Source organism: Passer domesticus, chromosome Z, assembly GCF_036417665.1.
Source record: "Passer domesticus isolate bPasDom1 chromosome Z, bPasDom1.hap1, whole genome shotgun sequence".
Classification (NCBI taxonomy): Eukaryota; Metazoa; Chordata; class Aves; order Passeriformes; family Passeridae; genus Passer; species Passer domesticus.
The window spans coordinates 20,922,673-20,941,917 of NC_087512.1; the positions used below are offsets into that span (position 1 = coordinate 20,922,673).

The window sequence follows — 19,245 nt, forward strand, 5'->3', positions numbered from 1 at the left end:
GCTAAAAGAAGACAGCTTTAGATTATATGGTAGGAAAGATTTTTTTACTGTGAAGGTGGTGACACATTGGAACAGGTTGACCAGAAGCGTGACACACCATCCCTGAAGTATTAAAGGCCATGTTGGGTGGATCTTTGAAAACCTCATCTAGTAGAATATATCCCTGCTGGAACGTAAGGGAGCTGGAATTAGATTATCTTTAAGATCCTTTCCAACCCAAATCATGAACCTCTCAGTGATTAGAAAGAATCAGGAAAAGTCAAATTATTTTAATTACACTGTCACAGTCAAATACGAAGTGATCAAATTTTGCCATCCAGTTCCCAAACGCAGGCAAAATTTGTGTTCCACGTTTGCAAATAGTTCTGTAAACTGGAGTGATTATATTTCCCCTCATCTAGCATTTCTTACTGCTTAGTGTAAGCAGACTCAAAGGATATTTGAAAACATACACAGCCCAAGACAACTTGGGATAGGTAAGGTCATAAAATGTGTGGAAGCAACAGAGTAGCAGAAAAATACTAATTGGAACCACTGGTGTTCATGGGTTTTTCTGGTTTTAGAGAGGTGCAAAATTTAAATTTGTCAACCATAAATGCCTTTGGTTATCAAGTTAGCAGCCTACACAAGAGGAATATTTAGAGCTGTGTCCCACATATGGCTCCTTAGCAGCCATCCCTTGGAGAGAAGGAATCTTCCTCCTTTGTTGGAGAAACAACAAACAGTCTAAAAGGTCTCAAAAAACATGTTTGAATTATATACCATAATTTAATTCTGATTTGTTATTCTGAAATGTATTTGGAATGACTAATATTATTCTTCTACATGTCAGGCAACAAGACCTATAATTCCAGCACAAATCTTCGGCAAGTATAGATAGAGAGGTGAATATCATGTAGAGTCCATGAATATTCTATGGATAGCCAAGAAATCATTATCCAAATTAAGGCGCTTGTCAGATCAGAACAGTCAGAGCTGGTTAAATCATACTTGTTTTATTGGCATTGTCTCAGCACAACACAGATTAAAGCAGAAACTAGTTTAATAAGACATTTGAACAAGTTTTGACTTTTCTTTTTTTTCATTTAGCTGATAAAATTGGATGTTGGCAAACAAATTGTGATTAAGCAGACCTGACTGCACTTGACAAACATATTGGTATTTTAGGATTTTTAACAAGGTTTTCAGGCTTTTCAGTGTATTTTTGATGACCACTTCTCTGTGAAGTTCTGCTGAAGGTGATGCCAACATCCTCCCAGGGCGGAGGTTTTTCCCCTGCTTGGCAGATAACTCTGGACCAAACACAGCTACCAGTCAGGTCAGTGACAGATGTCATTGTATACATCTGTGTTGGCTTCAGAATCACAGCAAGCATAAACATCAATGAGATTTGTTTGGGATTAGAATATATTTGACAAGATCTTCTTAATGACCAGCAGGAGCTCCATGATGTGGCATTGTCTTTGTCACTACCCGTAGCAGTATGTTTTTGTAAGTTTTACAGTTGTTTTATTGTAAAAGTCAGTGGTTCAGTGTTAGTTAAGTACATTGGTTTGGTCCATGTACCCCCATTTTATCCCCTCAGAATGGTTTCTCCCAAGTTGTTTACTCCTAAGTTTTCCCAACACTTAGCTGCCACTCAGTGTGTCTATCTCCCTGTTCCTCCCCTCCTTCCCTTGTATGGCCCTGTCAATCCTAATTGTGCTACCCCCTTCTCATGTCTGTCAGCCCAGAGCCACCCATTTTGTTCCAGAATGTTTGATGACAATCCCCCTTGTTCTAACAGTTAATTTGTCCTCAAAGCTTCTCCCCTCCCCTGCACTGACCCTATTGGTTCTGTTAAGCTCCATACTCCTCCCCAAGTATTTCCCCATTGGTTGTGTGAGATTCCCACCCCCTAGCAAGCTCCCTTTAAAAACCCCGTGTCACTTGTCCCTCACCCATCCTTGGAGTAATGCTTTCTTAGACTACAAATGAATGTCCTATCCTTTGACTTTTTATCTTAGTATTCTTGTGGTGACTTGCTGCAGCGTCAGCCACGCTGCTGCACGCACTGCCAACTGAGAAGCCTCGGAAGACGTTCAGGGAAAGCCTCTTGTGTGTCCCTCTGGTCACCCAGGGAGCTTGTTAGGTGGCATTCCACCACTCCATGACTGCAGGAGAACCACAACCATTCTATATTTCTCTCTCACATCTGCCTTATTTCTGTGTGGGCATTTCGATTTCTCTAGTAATGCCATGCACAAATACACAGATCTGTATAAATTTGGCACAAATCTCTTAAGGTCAAGTCAGGAAGTTACTGAGCAGAGAACGAATGAAATTTCAAAGAAAATCTAGCAATGTAACAACCAGTAAATAAAAGCACTAGAGTTTGCACAAGCATAATATTCTCTGTTTGAGTTATGAGTTATTGTTCCTTGTCCACAGTACCAAGTTAAATAAGCAGTGCACTTTAACAGATAATTGTATCTGGAATTTTTCTAGAAAGTTTACTGGGCTATGTGTGGGAGACACATCTTGTTATCTACAGGTCAACTAGCTGACAGAATCCGAAAGAACACTAAAAGGCTGGATGGGATCTGGAACATTCATAGGAGGCCACGAGGATGATCCAACAGCTGGAGCACCGCTGCTATGGAGACAGGCTGAGAGAGTTGGAGTTATTCAGCTTGGAGAATTGAAGGCTCCAGAGAGACCTTTAACAACCTTTCAGTATCTAAAAAGGCTCCAAGAGGGCTGGAAAAGAACTTTAAACAAGGCCATACAGTGCCAGGACAAAGAGAAATGGCTCCCCACTGACAGAGGACAGGGTAAGATTAGAAGCTTTTAAGAAATTCTTCCCTGTGAGGGTTGGGAGGCTCTGGCACAGGTTGCCCAGTGAAGCTGTGGCTGCCCCAACCCTGCAAGGTGTTCAAGGCTAAGCTGGACAGGGCTTGGAGCAACTTGGTCTAGTGGAATGTGTACCTTCTCGTGGCAGGCAATGGGTCTAGATATTCTTAAAAGTCTCTTCCAACAAAAATCATCCCAGGATCTGGAGATTCTGCTACTCACAGCTGATTTGAGATACAACACTTAGGTCTCCTGGTACTGTCCTGTCATCGCTACTCTTTCCAACAGTTGCTTGGCTTATATCTGCAATGAAAAGGGCACTGTTGGTCATATCCCCAGCATGCAGAGCACCCAGAGCAAGGGAACTCTTCTCCCCACCCCAGGGAACTCCTAATTTCACATGCCTGTGTGCTGCACTGCCTACCTGTGTACCTGACAGACACTGCCTCAGAAGAAGCACAACCAGTGCCGCCTCTTCAGGAGAGATTATCAGGACAGTGACTGGCACCATGAAAACATCCTCACTCTGCTGAAATGAGACACGTGACAAGGTTTTTGATGGGCAGTCCCCAGTCCCTCTCCAGATGCAGGAGTCCACCTGTACCTGCCAACTCAACACCATCTCCCTCCATAGCAAACCTCTAGCTTTGTCTGCTGTCCTTTCCCTTTCTCCTTCCATCCACTAGAGAACCCTAAGCTGTCACAGTCCTGTCTCAGCTGATCCCAGCAGGCAGACTGACCTCCTTCTTGCACTCTGCCTCCCACTGGCTAATGGGAACCTCATCCTCCACTGTCACTGGCTTCTCCTTTGACTTCCATAAATCCACACATTCCTTGGTATTTTTCAAAATCTCCAACTGGTTTTGTTCTCTTGTATCCATCAGTTCAGAGACAGCAAAAACACACAGGCACCAGTGGAAGAGACAGCTGAACTCAGGCAAGCCTCACTTGCAAACACTTTTACCCTACTGCATGACTTGGTGACTCTCATGGCATTGAAACCTATAGGAAAACCCTCAATTCTGCATTTCCTTTACTTCTAGAAACCATCTTTTCTTTTTTCACAAATCCTGGACCAGGAGCTTGAGCACAGGCATTTGATGTCCCACTCTGCCATAGCTGTCAGCATTATCTCTTCCTGCTTTGAGTTTAGCAATATATGCTTCTGAGATCCAACCACGTTTGTGCTACCTCTGCCTAACATGGACCAAGCTGAGGAAACCCAAGGGCTCCCCCAGGCAGTCAGAGCATTGCATGCCGCCCACAACCATTTACCTGAGCTGGGAGCATTCCTCACAGCAGGATTCCTCCTATAATGACCCAAGAGAAGACAAAGACAATTTAGGGCTGGGACATACACAGCTCTTAGTCACATATCAAGCACCTAAGACTGGAGGAAGCAGCTTGTGAAACTAGTGGATCCCCCCCCCCCCCCCCCCAGGTGCTGATCTGGCCACTAGCCACATGCTCAGTATGCCAGGAATAGCCATCAGGAAGCCTCATGTGGGATCGGCCAGAGTAGCCTCCCCAGGCAGCTGCTGTTGAGGTGACTGCAGCACCGAGAGCATCACTGCTTCGGGCAGCTTTGACAACTCCCCCAGCCCACCAGACACCTGAGCCCGGATAATGTAGTGACAGCCTCACCAGATACACAAGAGGACTCTTGGCTTGGTAGATCCAGCAAGGTTTATTTGGAGAAGGTCCAGTGGTCCAGGTGGGGGGAAGGGTGAGGAAAACAAACAGGAGCACAACCACCACAGAAGGAAATCAGGGGCCAACAGTAAACAGCAGGGGAGAGGCTGGCACATATAGGAAGGGTAGGAGGGGTCAGGCTACAAACAGTCCAATGGGGAGAGGGTCTAGGGGAGGAGTTGGAGTGGGGTGACACAGGTGGGTCCAATGGGAGAGGGGAGGCAGTGTGACTTTTTGGGGAGAACCAATGAGGAAGCTGGAAGCATAGAACTTACTGGAACTGGGGAGTGCACAACATTTGATGAGCAGAAGCTCATCTACATAGAGGTGCAGGGGATCATGGGAGATCGTCACCCTGACTGGGGCAAAGGTGTTCTCCCAAGGGATCCCAGCCTTGTTTCTGTCATAGCTGTCTCCCACAGCCTCACCCCTGGAGATGGACTCATTGGAAGCCTTGAGGCATTCAACAGCATTGCTAAGAGCGTGTCTAAGGAATGAACATGAGTATTTTTCAAGAGAAAAATACTATATCTTCTTAGGAAAGATAAGGGAGACAGTGGACAAGTTTTAGGATTTACCTTTCCTTCAACTGGTCCAACCACAGTAGGAAACTTCAAGTCAAAACAAGTCAGACTGCAAGCAGCAGTCATTCAGTCTGAAAGAGACACTGGCTTAAAGTTCAATAAATCATCCTCATTTGCCATCTACTCTCAAACTACATTTGTTCTGCAAATTGCAGAACGTTTGTTTAACTCTTTGCATCTTGAAACTGCCAAGTCTCTCTGCCCTGCCTATCAGTCCTCTTCTCTTCTCCTCTCAGTACCTTTGCCTCTTCTATTATTCATTCTTCCACCTCTGCTCCTTCCCAGCATACTCACAGACAAGTGCTTTATGAGTGAAAGAGAGACAAAGAAAGATCGCACAGGCCATCTTTTTGTTTATTTTCATAAAGCATTTTGAGAGTTAATCTCTGAGGCCTTTTCTCTTGATCCAGGTGGGGTAAAAAATGGTGAATGAGTTGGGAATTTACTGTATTTTACATGTTGCTCAATTTACTGAATTTTTTGTATTGGTAACAAGATTGCAATAGGTGATGTTTGTTCTTAGTACTTCACATTTGCTTTTAGTACTCATAGTAGCTATTCCAGCACAGCTAAAGATGATGCATGCACTGTCTTCCTCAAGAACTGGAGTTTTTGACTTTTCCTTTTTCACACCACTGTCATGCATGCTATAAGTAATTACGTGCTGTGCTGTATGAGCCTCTGACTAAGCATGTCAAAGTCTGTATGGTTGTACCTTGGACTTTGGATTCTTACAAGGTTACCTGGAGACAATTTAGCTGGTGCAAACACCACTGGCCCTCATGTCATATATTCCCATTCAGGCTAGATACAAACTGAAATTCAGGTATTTTCTCACAAACCTGCATAGAGCAGTATTACATACTGACTGCCAGCTGTTTATTACTCTCCACAGTGTAAGGACTCTCTCCCTAAACTGGAGCAGGTGCTGAACTGAAACATGCATCTCATTACAACAGGGATACTCAACCAACTGAACCACCATGTTTTAAACACATAATCTGGTGCTGTCATAAGGCTGTAGGTGCACAAGATTTGATGCACTCAATGGCAAAAAATGAACTATTACTGTTCAGGAGCTCTCACATATGCCAAGGCCAGATAATGGTTTTAAAAAATACTCTTCCTGGGTGGTGAACGAGATCTTTGTGACGTAAATAGTCCTTAGTATAATTTTCTCAGAGACTGTATCCAGCATGGCATTATGTAGCAATGTCTTCCATACAAATTGCATCATCTTTAATTTGTTGCAATTTCATTGCCTTAAGGGCAATGAGAGATCCCCGTGTTGTGCTTTATTGCCACTCATAAGGATTTATATCCTGCCCTGACTCCTGAGGGGCTGCCAGTCAGCTGGCTGACTCAGTTGTGATCTCTGCAAATCTTGCACCTTTGCTTCTTTATGGCAGGGAGCTACATCTCCCATTGGAGGAGAGCACCCCATTTCTCTTCCCTCTCATTCTCTCAGTGAAACTGCAAGTGAACAACTCAGTGAAATTCCAAATGGAGGTATCACAAGGCCAGTCAACAAATCAGAAGGAAGGGATCTCATCTAAAGTCCAGCTGCCCATCTCACAGGCTGTTTGGTGAGACTTGAAAGGAAGTCAACTTGTTTTCTCAACCACTGTTCTTATTCATTGCCACAGTTGAAGATTTGAGGTAGATTTGTAAAGCTTTTGTCACCTGAAGCTGGGTGTACAGCTACAGTGTGCTCTGGGACAGACTTCCATTTACTATGGTACAGCAGGATGCGAGCACATGGAGTGTAGCTCACACTGCAGCCACTGGAGTGGAGAGGCGCCGGCCAGCTGCTCCTCAGGTGAGCGGAGGGGGCCACAAGAGCGGCCACTCCCAGGCTCTCTCCCTGAGAATACCCAGGTAGTGTGCAGTCTGCGGTGTGGGTGACACACACTGGTGTAGGCTACAAAGTCTCAAGGCCTTGAAGGAACGAGAGAATGAACGCTCCTATGAATGCTAAGGAAGCTTTATTCCAACTCAGGGTCGGGGGGGAAGGGTCTGGCAAACCCTTATAAAGGGAGTGGGTGTGAGCGGTAGAAACATAAGGTAGCCAATAGGCAAAGGTAAGGGGAGGGGTACAAGATACAATGGAGCCAATGAGGATTGCACAGGGGAGGGAGGAAGACTCGGGGACAAATCATAGAGTAGACTAGGAATGATTGATACAGAATCTTCTTGAAAGAAAGGGGGGTGGTTACAATAACAGGCAGGGGTGGTGGGCAGCACCATAAGGATTGACACACACATATAAGGGCTTTAGGGGAGGAGCAGGGGATCAATCACTTTGAGGGGCAATCCAGTGGCGGGAAAAACGGATTAAACAACTTGGTAAGCAACCATTCTGAGGGACTTAGGGGAGGAACAGAGGATTAAACCATTCTACAAACTAACAGAAAACACACACAATGCCACAATGGAGTGTCCTGGATACATTTTGATGAGGTGACTCTCATCATCTCACCATATTCCAAGTGTTGTTGGAGCAGCTGAAGCCTCAAATATTGCCTGAGAGTAAACTATTTGTTCTTTCCTGACAGGAACCAAATAACAGGTCTGGCAGGATAGAGATACACTGAGATAACTATGGAAACCAGGTGAAAAAATAGCATAGAAAGTAGCTGAAGGAGACACTGGAGAAAACTGAGTAATAGTGACAGGTAGATGCTAATTGCCAATCAAAATTTACTTGAGATAAACAGCTGTTTTGCAACGACTGTTAGTAGGAGTGAGTCAGGGTAAGTGTGAAGATCAATGAGTATGCGCAACAGTTTTGTCAACAGAGGTGGAGTGAGACAGTTTTAGTGTTTTCAGTGCAGACAAAACCAAAGGAAAGAGAATAGTGAGGCAAGCTGAGAAAACCAGGAGAGGGAAGTCGAGCTAGCACAATGGAGAGACCTTGGATCAGAGAGTGAGCTGAAGAGAATACGGGGGACTAAAGGTAAAAACACAGAGTAACTGGAAAAATCAGGACACAAATACCACACCCCACAGACATAGGTGATTCAGGAAAGTTTGACATAGTGACAACCAAATAGCTTAGGTCACAAAAGTCCTTGAAGCCTCAGACAACATCTAAAATCTGTCTGAGAAAGTGTTCTCATTAAAGATTAATAAGGTTAAGATTCTTTTAACCTACTGTCTTTAAGATTTAGATTTCTACATCTCCTAATAGAAATAAGGATTGCATGGTAAACAGCCACCATTTAGTGAAAGATGTTTGAGTGAACTTCAGATCATCTTGCAATGACAAGTCATGGAAGATGGTGCAGGTAAAGCGTGCCAGCCTGGAGAAATCAGGTCCAAGGTGGTGGAGCTGGAAGGAGAGAGGCATACTGCAGGACAGGTACTTCCTGGATAAGCCCAAGTACATGTATGCAGCGGCGGCTGGTCTTGAAGTGGGGAGACGACCGCCCCTTCGGAACGTCTCTGGTAGCTGCGGCCACCACCACCAGCAGCACTGGGGCACTCTCCTGATCCTGGGTCTGGTCAGGAGAGTGCCTAAGGCTTTCGCCTTGAGGGACGAGGATCTGTAGTGAATAAGGCTGCTACCCAACAGGAGAGAAAGAGACGGACTCCAGCTGTAGTTCAGTCCAGATTTAATCCAGGGGAAACTAACAGCTGAAGACCCCGAACTGGGGTCAGACATGAGTTTATAAGGAGGGTTGGGTACAGACACAAACTCCGGTTTTCAGCCAATGGATGGAAGGGTGGGAGTGAGGAGAAGGTAACAGACACCACGGGTGAACCAATAGGAGAAAACATAGGGAGGGGCCCCGGTCCCTGAACCAATTATTCGATGCCCTGACTGGAAGATTCTAGACGGAAAGGTTGGGCCACCAAGTGACTGACAGGGCACCAGGGAGGGATTAAGGAATAGATACATTGGTCGTCAAGCGTAACGGGGAGGAGAAATACTATACCGACAGGGCGATCAAGGAGAGGGACAACCAGGGCAGAACCATTACAACAAAAGGGTACATAAGATGAACCAATTTACAACTTAATGAGAAACACACCACAACACATGTAAGCAAATGAGACCACTGGACTTGGCTCTAGCTACGTAGATGTGGTGTGGCAGTGCTTTTGACAGGGTGGGAAAGGAAGGTGGAACTTGAAGACCACTAAAAGCTGAACACTCTCCAGAAGCAGCCTCCACCCATGCTTTAAGGCAGAAGTTTGGCAGTACCCCTGAGGAGGGATGAGGCTGTGGTCTTGACAGTTTTAAAATTTGTATTCAAACTGGATTCCAATTTCTGCTACAAGGCAGAAATTTTCTGCTACAATTTCTGCTACAAGGCAGCCCTTTTCAATCTTCAGTGTTTTCTTCTGATTTGCCCAAGAGCAGCTCTTCTCAGAAGTAGACCACTCAGGCTCTGTACTTCCAAGACACGAGGTCAGTTGCTGAGATCAAGCCACAGAGGAGTGCACATGTCTTTGTTGTATAGTTCTATTCCCTAACAAAAATAATTTATTTCAGTAAGGCCTTTTTGTGAAGGTCTGTTAACTCCAAGCTAGAGCTTTTGCTGCAATACCAATGTTATTTCAAGAAATCACTTCCCTAACTAGCCAGTGTGTGCATCAGCTGAGGCTTATGTAATTTTCTATTTAGAATGATTCTGGTTTCCTTCAAAGGGAGGAAAACAAAGGGGACAGCTGGATTCACAACTCACTGGATGTCTGTAGCAGCTGGAGCAGTCTGTGGGTCTGCCCAGGTTCACAGGCAGAGGAAGAGAAATTTGGTGTATGGGACTCAGCACAAGCATTCTATGTAGAGGAAGAGAGCAGATACCTTGTGCAGCGGCGGCTGACCTCAAGCCAAATCCCGGCAGGCTGAGGCCAGCACTGCCTGGTTTAGAGAGCGCCTAAGGCTTTCAGCCTTGGGGCGACAAGGACCCGCAGTAGCAAAAGGGGTGAGAGCTGCTGACCCACAGGAGATCCACAAGAGACGGACTTCAGAGGTAGTTCAGTCCAGTTTATTAGCACCAGGGGAATCTACCAGCTGAAGACAGGGCTAAGGGTCTGACAAGGGTTTTTTAAGGAGGGGTGGGTGCATACAAAGACAGTGGTCAACAGCCAATAGAAATACAGGTAGGCATGAGGTGATGGTGAGTGACACAGTAGGTAAACCAATAACGGAGGATCTGGGGAGGAGCCCTGGCCCCTGAACCAATCACTCGATGCCCTAGGTGGAAGATTCTAGATGGAAAGGTTGGGCCACCGAGTGACAGACAGGGCACCAGGGAGGGAACAAGGGAAGGATACATGGGTTGTTAGGGGAGACGGGGAGGAGAGATACTAGATAGATGGGGCGATCAAAGGGAGAGAGGGGATCAGGGCAGAACCATAATAACTGTAGGGGTATGTGGAACAAACCAAATATACAGCTCAATAAAACAATGCTTGATAAACACAATACAACAACCTTGCATCACTCTTCATGGTCATTTATACCCAGACAAAACTGACCACAGTCCATCCCTGAGTTACAAAACAATGCTCAGACAAAGGTGAATAGTATTTCTTGGCCAAGGTAATTAGATTTCAGCAGTCTCAGCCCACAGGACAGTACTGTCTACTCTGCAGAATACTAACTCCAGTAGCTAAAATCAACAAACAACACAGCAAAAATTCTTGCTTGAAATAATATATATTAATATAGGAACATAATAAATAATAAATACTTTTAATGCTACTATAAATAATATGCTAGATTTGTGCAATAAATAATGCATAAATACATTATCATCTTTTGAAATACTATAAAATTAGCAACTGTGAGCTTAACCTATTAATATGCTCCAGGAGAAAAAACCTATAGGTTACTCAGAGCCTGAATCACTATGGCATTGTGATAGTGTAGCTGAGAGTAACACCAGGAGCACCACATGAGAACACAAAGGAATAGAGAGATGCCTGGTGCAAAACAAACAGTAATGTACTTCTCAGTTTTATGTTCAGGGCTAAAGGTCAGTTGATCTACTGGGTGTGTTATGTTTTTTTGTTTTAGAAAGTTGATTTATTGCTGATTCAAGGCCTTAAGCTAGTTGTTTTCTAACAACTGAGATGAAAGAGAGCAACACATTCAGCCAACAAATTTAGGAGAATAGAAAGATTATTCCTGTGATAGACCAGCACAGAATTACTCGGGGCTACATCAGGGAAACATTTTTTGGCTCCATTCCCAGAGTTCTCATAACACCTTCTATCTCAAGGCACTTTACAAATTTGGGCCAATTAATATGCAGGCAGTCCCTTTGGGGTCAGCCTGTTTTATTTGGTCTGGTTTCCAGAGGAAGAAGCTGATATGTAGATTCGGGGGCAGATTGGGTGAAGATTCTCACTCTTCTTTAAAGTGTGTTTCTATGGAATAGTTAGTGAAGCCATTGTATCTATGGCCAGAGTTTCTGAAGACTGTCATCAAAATGTTTTGTACTTTTCAGCAAGTGTGCCACAGTTTTCAGTGCTCACTGACAGGGAAGCACTGGTGAGCATAGTGTCCGAATGATTAATTCAAAACCACAGCAAAACATCACAAGAAGAAAAGTTTTTATGTAGCTTAAAGCACTCAAGGGCAGTTTTCAAAATTGACCTATGATTTTTCAAAGGTATTTTAGCTAAAATTGCAGGTGTGTACATGGCACTATTTTTGCAAACATGTAAGACAGGGCTAATTCCTTTCCCTTAGGCAGAGCTGTTAATTGTGGAAAGGCCCTACAAGAAACACAGAAACTGACCATCTGAAAACACCACTTGCCACCAAAAATCCAGGTCTAAAACATGTGCTGCTCTCTTAAATAAGCAATGAATTCTGTGACTTGCAAGCTCTACTACTACTACTACAAGCAAAGGGAATGGAAATCTTCAATATTGTTTCAGGCTGTTTAATTTGCAGCCATTTAAAGAAGCAATGTCCTTTACAAAACCATGTAGGCAGCAATAAGGTGACTTCAATATTGTGATTCACTGAACTCAAATCCTATAAAACCAGAAACAGGGTGCACTAGACCAAGATCAGTTTAAAGCAGATGAAGGAAAACAGTTCTCTACAAGGTGGGTGTAGGAATTTTTTGCTACAAGAGATAGCAGAAGTGGACAGTGCTGGTGGGCACCATGTGGAGTTGGGCAGATTGGAGGATGGAAGATTGTAGAAGTGCTGCTAGAAGAGCTCCACAGGGAGGTACCTCTGGAGTCCCTTCCACCACAGCTCTCTCTTCTGGAAAATTCTGTGTGGAAATCCACACACAGGAGCAGGCAGGTTGGCCAGGCAGGTCATGGCCAGGCTCACAAAGACACAGTGCGGGGAGGGATGAATTCCAAGAGGGATGTCTCTTGCATCCAGCAGGACACTTCTTATGGCCTTGTGTCATGGTGCAAATGCAGAGGAAGCGCCGGCATACCCCCCTCCAAGAAGGAAGCAGCTGTGTCTGGTTACATGTGCTACAGCCCCTCATTCAGTGGCAGAATTTGATGAGAGGACTGCAGGGTCAGGAGGCAAGCCACACTGCCTGGGGAGGCAGCTCTGCTCATGAGTGCTGGACCACTCACCACCCTCTGGGTCTGCTGCTAAGCCCTCACCACAAAACAGGCTCTTAGCTTCCAGCCCAAACTCATATGTCAGAGTGTAAATGGTAGTGCAGCTCTGCCTCAGCAGGAGATTCATTTCACCTTGCTCACATGGAGCTTGGATAGTCTGGACAAAGTCAGAGTTGCGTCTGAGAGAGCCAGGCTCAGGTTCTCCCCACAAAAGACTCAGATCTGACACTGATGAGCTGAAAAGCTTTTGGAGCCAGCTGTGGCTGGCTCTAACCAGCCCTGGTTGACGGAGGTCAGTCAGTGAGTTTACCAAATTGGGAAGGTCACTCAGTTTGCTTTGCTTTGTCTGTATGCCATTCTCAATTAAAACCAGAGAGTTTTTTATTCTGTATGAGACAAAACCACATCCTCATGCCAAGGCCAATGACAATTGCATAGCGCATGAAGGAGGTACCATCCACAGAAACCCATTATCTGCTTTCTTGGAATTTCCTCTTAGGTATGATTCAGACAGCCAGTCCTGGGGGCAATAAAATGGCATTTTTCCCTCTGGAACTATTTCAAGTAGGCTTTGAGATTGCTGAGTGTCTCATGGCTGGGTTTGTAATTCCTGCCTAGACCCTTAGTACTTAATCAGCTACAGAAAGCAGAAATTAAACCAAGTTATTTGTCCTACTCTCATTCTAGTGTCTGAGGAAGCAGAACATCTTGAAAGGCCATTGGAAGCAGGGAAAGGCTCAACATGATCAGCTCTGCTGCTGGCTCAACCAACACTCCAGATATCCTGACAGTCAGCATCTAAATTGCTTCATTGTCATCTGTGAAGACTTAGAGCAGTCCAGCAGGCAGGCACCTGGCAGTGGGGTGAAAGGCACAATGTCATGGTATGACATTCATCAAAGACTGGCCTGGTAGCTGGGACACCACTCAGAGGCAGTGGTAGGCATCAGAGCACCTGGAAAATCGCCTTGAAAAAAGGTGTATTTCTGCAGAACAAGAGTGCTTGTGGAGCTGGGGAAGAAGCAATATAGAAAGAAGACCTGTCAGCCAAAAATTTCTTCAATGCTATCTTGAGGGAACTGAATGAGACATGGGGGTTTTGCAGAAAGATGTTAGAAGTATTGAACTTTGTAAATGTAGTCATCAAAGCATGAGCAATTTGAACTAGGAATACCAGAACCAGTTCTGTTTAGTTCAGTAAAGATTTCCTGAAGGGAAAGTCATTACAATGCTTATTCTTGGCAGCTCCACCTCCTCGCTGTACCAGGTCCCATGCACCACGAAGGATAGGGATTCATTTGGTGATTGTCAGTAAATGCACACTACATTTGGCTGTCTTCCACTCCCTGCCACTCAAGAGTGTGATCACTGCACTCTTCCCATGGAAAGCAGGGCCTGTGGACCTGGGCTGCTCGTGGGGCTCCTTGCAGCCAAACTCTGGGGAAGCAGGCACGCTGTAGCTGTTGTGCCTGAGCAGGTAGAACTATGACTTCCCCAGGAGTCAGCACCAATTGCAGGCAAGGCCCAGAACCCCTGCTTTCCATTCTTCCATGTTTCAGTGATAAATTAATTCAGATCCTTAATATATAACAGTAGCCTACTGAAGTTCGTGGGAGCTTTGCTACCAAATGAATGGTGCTGGGATAGTCACCTATTGAATGCAGGCATTTTTGAGGTAAATTGCTCTTCTTTTTCCCTGAGCTGAGAACTTTTGAGTGTATTTTGAAAGGGAACCACTTTTGCAGGGAGAATGTAAAAAAGGGACAAAAAAAAACCCTTTATATTTGTTTCATTGGAGCCTCTGTGCAAAACTATTATTAACTTTTAAGAACTCCACAGCATATTACTTATTCTGGAAATGCCTTGGGATATGTGTTAAGATCCAGTTCTAATTTTTCTTGCAGCGATGATTGATTTTTCTGAATATTGTAGCTTGCTTCCACTGGGTCAGTTAAAACTTGGGAACAAAACATGATGGTATTGCTCTTGCATTGCAGTTTTGCTCTTTTGTTAATTTTGGATGTAGTCCTAGATGTAGCAAAATTATTGAACTTGGTTTTACTTAGATCTCTAATTTCTGTAGCTCGTCTATTACCATGTAGCAAGGCACCATACAGGTGCAATAAATAAACAATACAACACTGAGGGCTGTAACAGATCACAAAATACATTATTAAAAATTAAAAAAATAAATATCCTTCTATTACTTAAATAGAGATTGATTTTATAATGTGGAATGCTGAGGAGAGCTGCTGGAAATTATATGTGGGCCTGGGGACACAGAGAATACACTATAATGGGTGATTCTCTCCCCAGGTTAGAAAAAAAAAACAAAACAGTGAATGGATGTCTTTGTCAAATGGAAACTTGGAACTGAGCTCCTTGTTCATGGCCCAGGTAGGGTGCAGTGCTTGCTTCAGTCCTGCTTCTGTAGGATGGTGTATCTGCCCAGCAAAAAACACCAAAATAACACACATTGGTGCTCAAGGCTTACTGTTTATACCTTAAACTCTGCAGTGGGGTACATTAAGAGGTTTCAGAAACAAGGCATAGGCAGTGCATTCCATTAGTTGCTGGGACGCCTCTCAGTAGTTTTTCTCAGACCTTGGGTGAGGGTCCTTGGCAGAGATGGAAGTGTACCTGGAACATGATGTGCTGTAGATCTGGGGTGGGTCCCAGCAGGCCCAGCTTTTTGCTACATCCTCAGCAGAGGTCTGATCACTGCAGGGCACAAGGAGGAGCAGACAAAGGTTTCTTTGCTCCACCTTGTATCCTGCAGCGATCAAACCTTTGGCCAGGTTGTAGCACAGTGGCAGAAATGTGGAGCACTGCTGAATGATCAACAAGTCTTTCTTGTTTTTCAATGGAGGAAGGGTGCCGTATGCTCAGTGCCTCATTAAAAGATTTACAGCAGAGTCAAGCCCTAATCTCACTGAAGATACCCTTTCCTTCTTTCCTCACATACCTTTTTACCCCTCCCCAAGAGCAGGAGGAAAAGAATTACTCAAGAAATTGGGCAGTTAATCTGTGCACAGTGGAAGGACCTGACATATCCCCACCTTGCTGGATGTGACCTCAATGTGTACATGCTTCTTTTAGAGTACAGCATCCCTGCTGTGAAATCTCAGAGCTGTGCAGAGTCATTTTGAGTACAGCTGTTTTCCATGCTGAATACTAACAAGTAACAGTTGCCTCTTTTTATGTCAGTAGAGGTGTTTTAATGGAGGATTTTACCCACCCATTATCTCTGACTCCCTCCAGTCCTGAAAACCTTCAGGGAGGATTTCCAGCCTCCCTGAATAGCCTGGTTCTGTGCTGAATTCCACACCTAGCAAAGAAATCTTCCTGATGTCTATTCTGACCTTCTCAAGGGACAACTTGCAGCCATTGTTGTTTTCTGTGTCATCTTTCAGGAGGGGTTTGGCTCTCATGTTTCTACATTCCCTTTGAATTGTTCTAGGTGGCCACTCCTTTGTCCCACTGAACATCAGCTCCTCAAGCTTCTCCTTGGCAGTCATATCTCTTCCTTGGTATCATATCTATCCCATTTCCAAATCCCTCCTTATTTGGGCTCTATCTGGGAGAGCAGTATCACTGAGTAGAAGTGTTGTGTTGTGTTTTATATGATTTAACACTGTTAAGTTGTAAATTGGTTTGTTTCATGTACCCCTTTGTTTGTGCTGGTTCTGCCCTAGTTCTCTCTCTCCTCGCTCACCCCGTCAGTCCAGTTTTCCCCTCCCCGTCCCCCTTAGCAACCCATGTATCTGTTCCTTAGTCCCTCCCTGGTGCCCTGTCCATCACTCAGCGGCCCATCCTTTTCCTCTAGAATCTTCCAGTCAGAGCGTTGAGTGATTGGTTTGGGGGCCAGGGCCCCTCCCCAGGCTTTTCCCTATTGATTGTTCCACTGTGTCCATCACCCTCTCCCCACTCCCACCCTCTCGCTGATTAGTTGAAGACCAGACTCCACCTCTGTATCCTCTCCTCTTTAAAAGTTAGTGTCAGAGCCCAGTTTGGAGTCTCCAGCTGTCAGTTCCCCTGGAGCCAATAAATCCAGATTACACTACACCTGGAGTCCGTCTCTTCCCTCCTGTTGGGAAGCAGCCCTTTCATTGCGGATCCTCGTCCCTCAAAGCAAAAGCCTTAGGCACCCTCCTGACCGCAGCAAGGATCGGGAGAGTGCCCCGGTGCTGCTGGTGGTGCTGGCCACAGCTAGCAGGGATGTCCTGAAGGGGCAATTGCTTTCCCCTTCGAGGCCAGCCACCGCTGCATAGAAGGGAATGAAAGCATCCCTTGACCAAAAGCCTTACTCCATCTGATGCACTTCAGTGGGCATCTGGCCTTGCTCAAGTGCCGCTACCTGCAGTCCACTGCAAGTCCTTTGATCTACTTCAGCAGGGTGGTGACATATCCTGGCACTCCCCAGCTGTGTTGTGCTTCTGACTGTCCTGCCCAGTAGACAAACGTTCTGCTTCTCATGGCTAAGTTTCATGGTGGCTTGAACCTCTGGTGTCTAGATTGACACCCTCAGGTATCTTACCTTTAAGGTGATTATAGACTGAAATGTTGCTCTTCCCTGCCTAGTCTAATCTTCCTCATTTAGTGTCACCTGCAGATTTGTTGGGAGAGGGGGTTTCTCTGTTGCCATGCACGCCACCAATTAACATATTTCACAGTTTCAGTATCACAGAAACTAGACCCTTCTCATGGCTGGGCTTCGAGAGGCCGCATTTCAATCGTTACCCACATTGGAGGTTGAAAAATAGTGGCTCAACCTTAGCCATCCTCACCAGCTCAGTGCCCAGCTTTACCAAACACAACTCTATTTCCCTGTTCCCCTCCTATCCCTGTTCCCCTCTTCACAGCCTTTTTCTTTGTGAGTCAGAGTTGGGTTCTGCATCCCTGTACTGAATTTTCTGCTGAGAGTGCCATGGAGAGGGTGCAGTGTGGTAGTAAGGATGGTCTTCTGTGAGAAGTAATGTCTCAAGAAGACAGACACTATTTGCCCCTAGACAGTAGGGGCACTGAACTGCTCTCCAGGTTCATTCAGAGGACAGAAATGATCTCTTTTATCTATAATTACTATTAGCTTGTTACCTCTATTTGTTCTTCATGTTAAAGTTGGTCCTTTCAGTTTACAACATGAAACAGTGCTGAGTTGTAATGCGCATAATTAAAATGGGGGAGAGTGACATGGAGGACCTTTCAGCCAAGCCAGCAAACTTCCTATTGACTCTGCTATATGATTATGAGCTGGAAAACACAGACATAAATACCTTAAAGTACAGCTACCTGCAGACTATTTTATGTTCTTCTGTTTCTATGGACAGGCCTGAATCAGCTTCAGAATAGCTAGCTTGGCTTTTGCAAACATTGCAGTTGTGTGTGGATGCCACCTGATACAAATTAGTCCCATGGAAATTCCCTCATCTCCTGCATTTCACAAGAATACATGAACTCATTCTTTGCCATAGCTGCATCACCAGTGGTGCCTTCTGCAAAGCTGGCTGGAAGCTCCATGGCTGCACAGGGTAGAAGTGCCTCCTGCACCTCTGGAGCAAGGATATGGCATCCCCACAACGCAACTCAGCTTTTATTTGATGTTCCAGAGAGGTGGCCAAGAGACAGCAGCTTGAGCTGTGGGGGTTATGAACAGCAGTCACTGACCTCATTGGAGAGATATCAAAGTTGGATAATTGGTCTACACATCTCCTTCATGCTGCCCCTGTTTCATGGCTCCTTTTTTTATCCCTTCTTGCAAACTTCCCTGTGGTCAAACTGTATTTTTTCATGGTACCACAGCCATATTTAATGTTGTTTATGCACATGGGTTTTCATACTTTTTACCTAGGAAGTAAAAGGATTAAAGGGATTGCTTTACTTACTGCTACCCAAACGCTCTACATCAGCAACAGCTTATTTACGTATTCATATAGCCACCATTTAACCACTCACAAGCAGTTCTTATATATACTAGAGATGTGTTGTGTAGGATGACTGTGGCAGTGTGTTTGTTTGAGTTTTTGTAGTTATTTCAATTGTAATAGTGATTCAATGTTAGTTAAGAATAGTGGTTTCATCCTTGTACCCCCGTTTTATCCCCTCACGATGGTTTCTCTCAAAATGTTTACCCCTAAGTTTTCCCTGCACTCTGTTGCTTCTCAGTGTGGCTGTCCTCTTGCTCCTCCCTTTCCTCCCTTGTATGGACTTGTCAATCCAAGCTGTGCTGTCCCCTTCCCCTGCCCATCAACTCAGATCCACCCCTTTTGTTCAGTGTCAAGTACCCTGATCCTAACAGTTGGTTTGTCCCAGAGGCTTCTCTCCTCTCCTGTGTTAGCCTCATTGGTCCTGTGTGGCGTTGTGTGTTTAAAAAACTATAAGTTGAAGTTGTTGTTAATTATTCTTTGTTAGTTTAAACAATGGTTTGTTCCTTTCCCCCCCGTGTAACCCCTTGTAATGGTTTGTTCCGGAGTTGTTTTTCCCCGTTCTTCCCGCCACTGGCCTGCCTGTCAAAGTGAGAAGTCCCCTGTTCCTCCCCCTAAGTCCCTATTTGGTTATGTCAATCTCTGTGGTGCTGCCTCCTACC

The 19,245-nt window shown here is 44.9% G+C and overlaps 1 long non-coding RNA gene across 1 annotated transcript; it reads right to left on the reverse strand.

Annotated features, from left to right (window-relative positions):
• Positions 1-976: 976 nt before the first annotated feature.
• On the reverse strand, positions 977-4,783 carry LOC135290530 (uncharacterized). The gene is made up of 4 exons (XR_010353296.1): positions 4,477-4,783; positions 4,108-4,142; positions 3,257-3,361; positions 977-3,135 (listed from the first exon to the last, which is right to left on the reverse strand). It is a non-coding gene; the product is annotated as an uncharacterized LOC135290530 (long non-coding RNA).
• Positions 4,784-19,245: the final 14,462 nt, after the last annotated feature.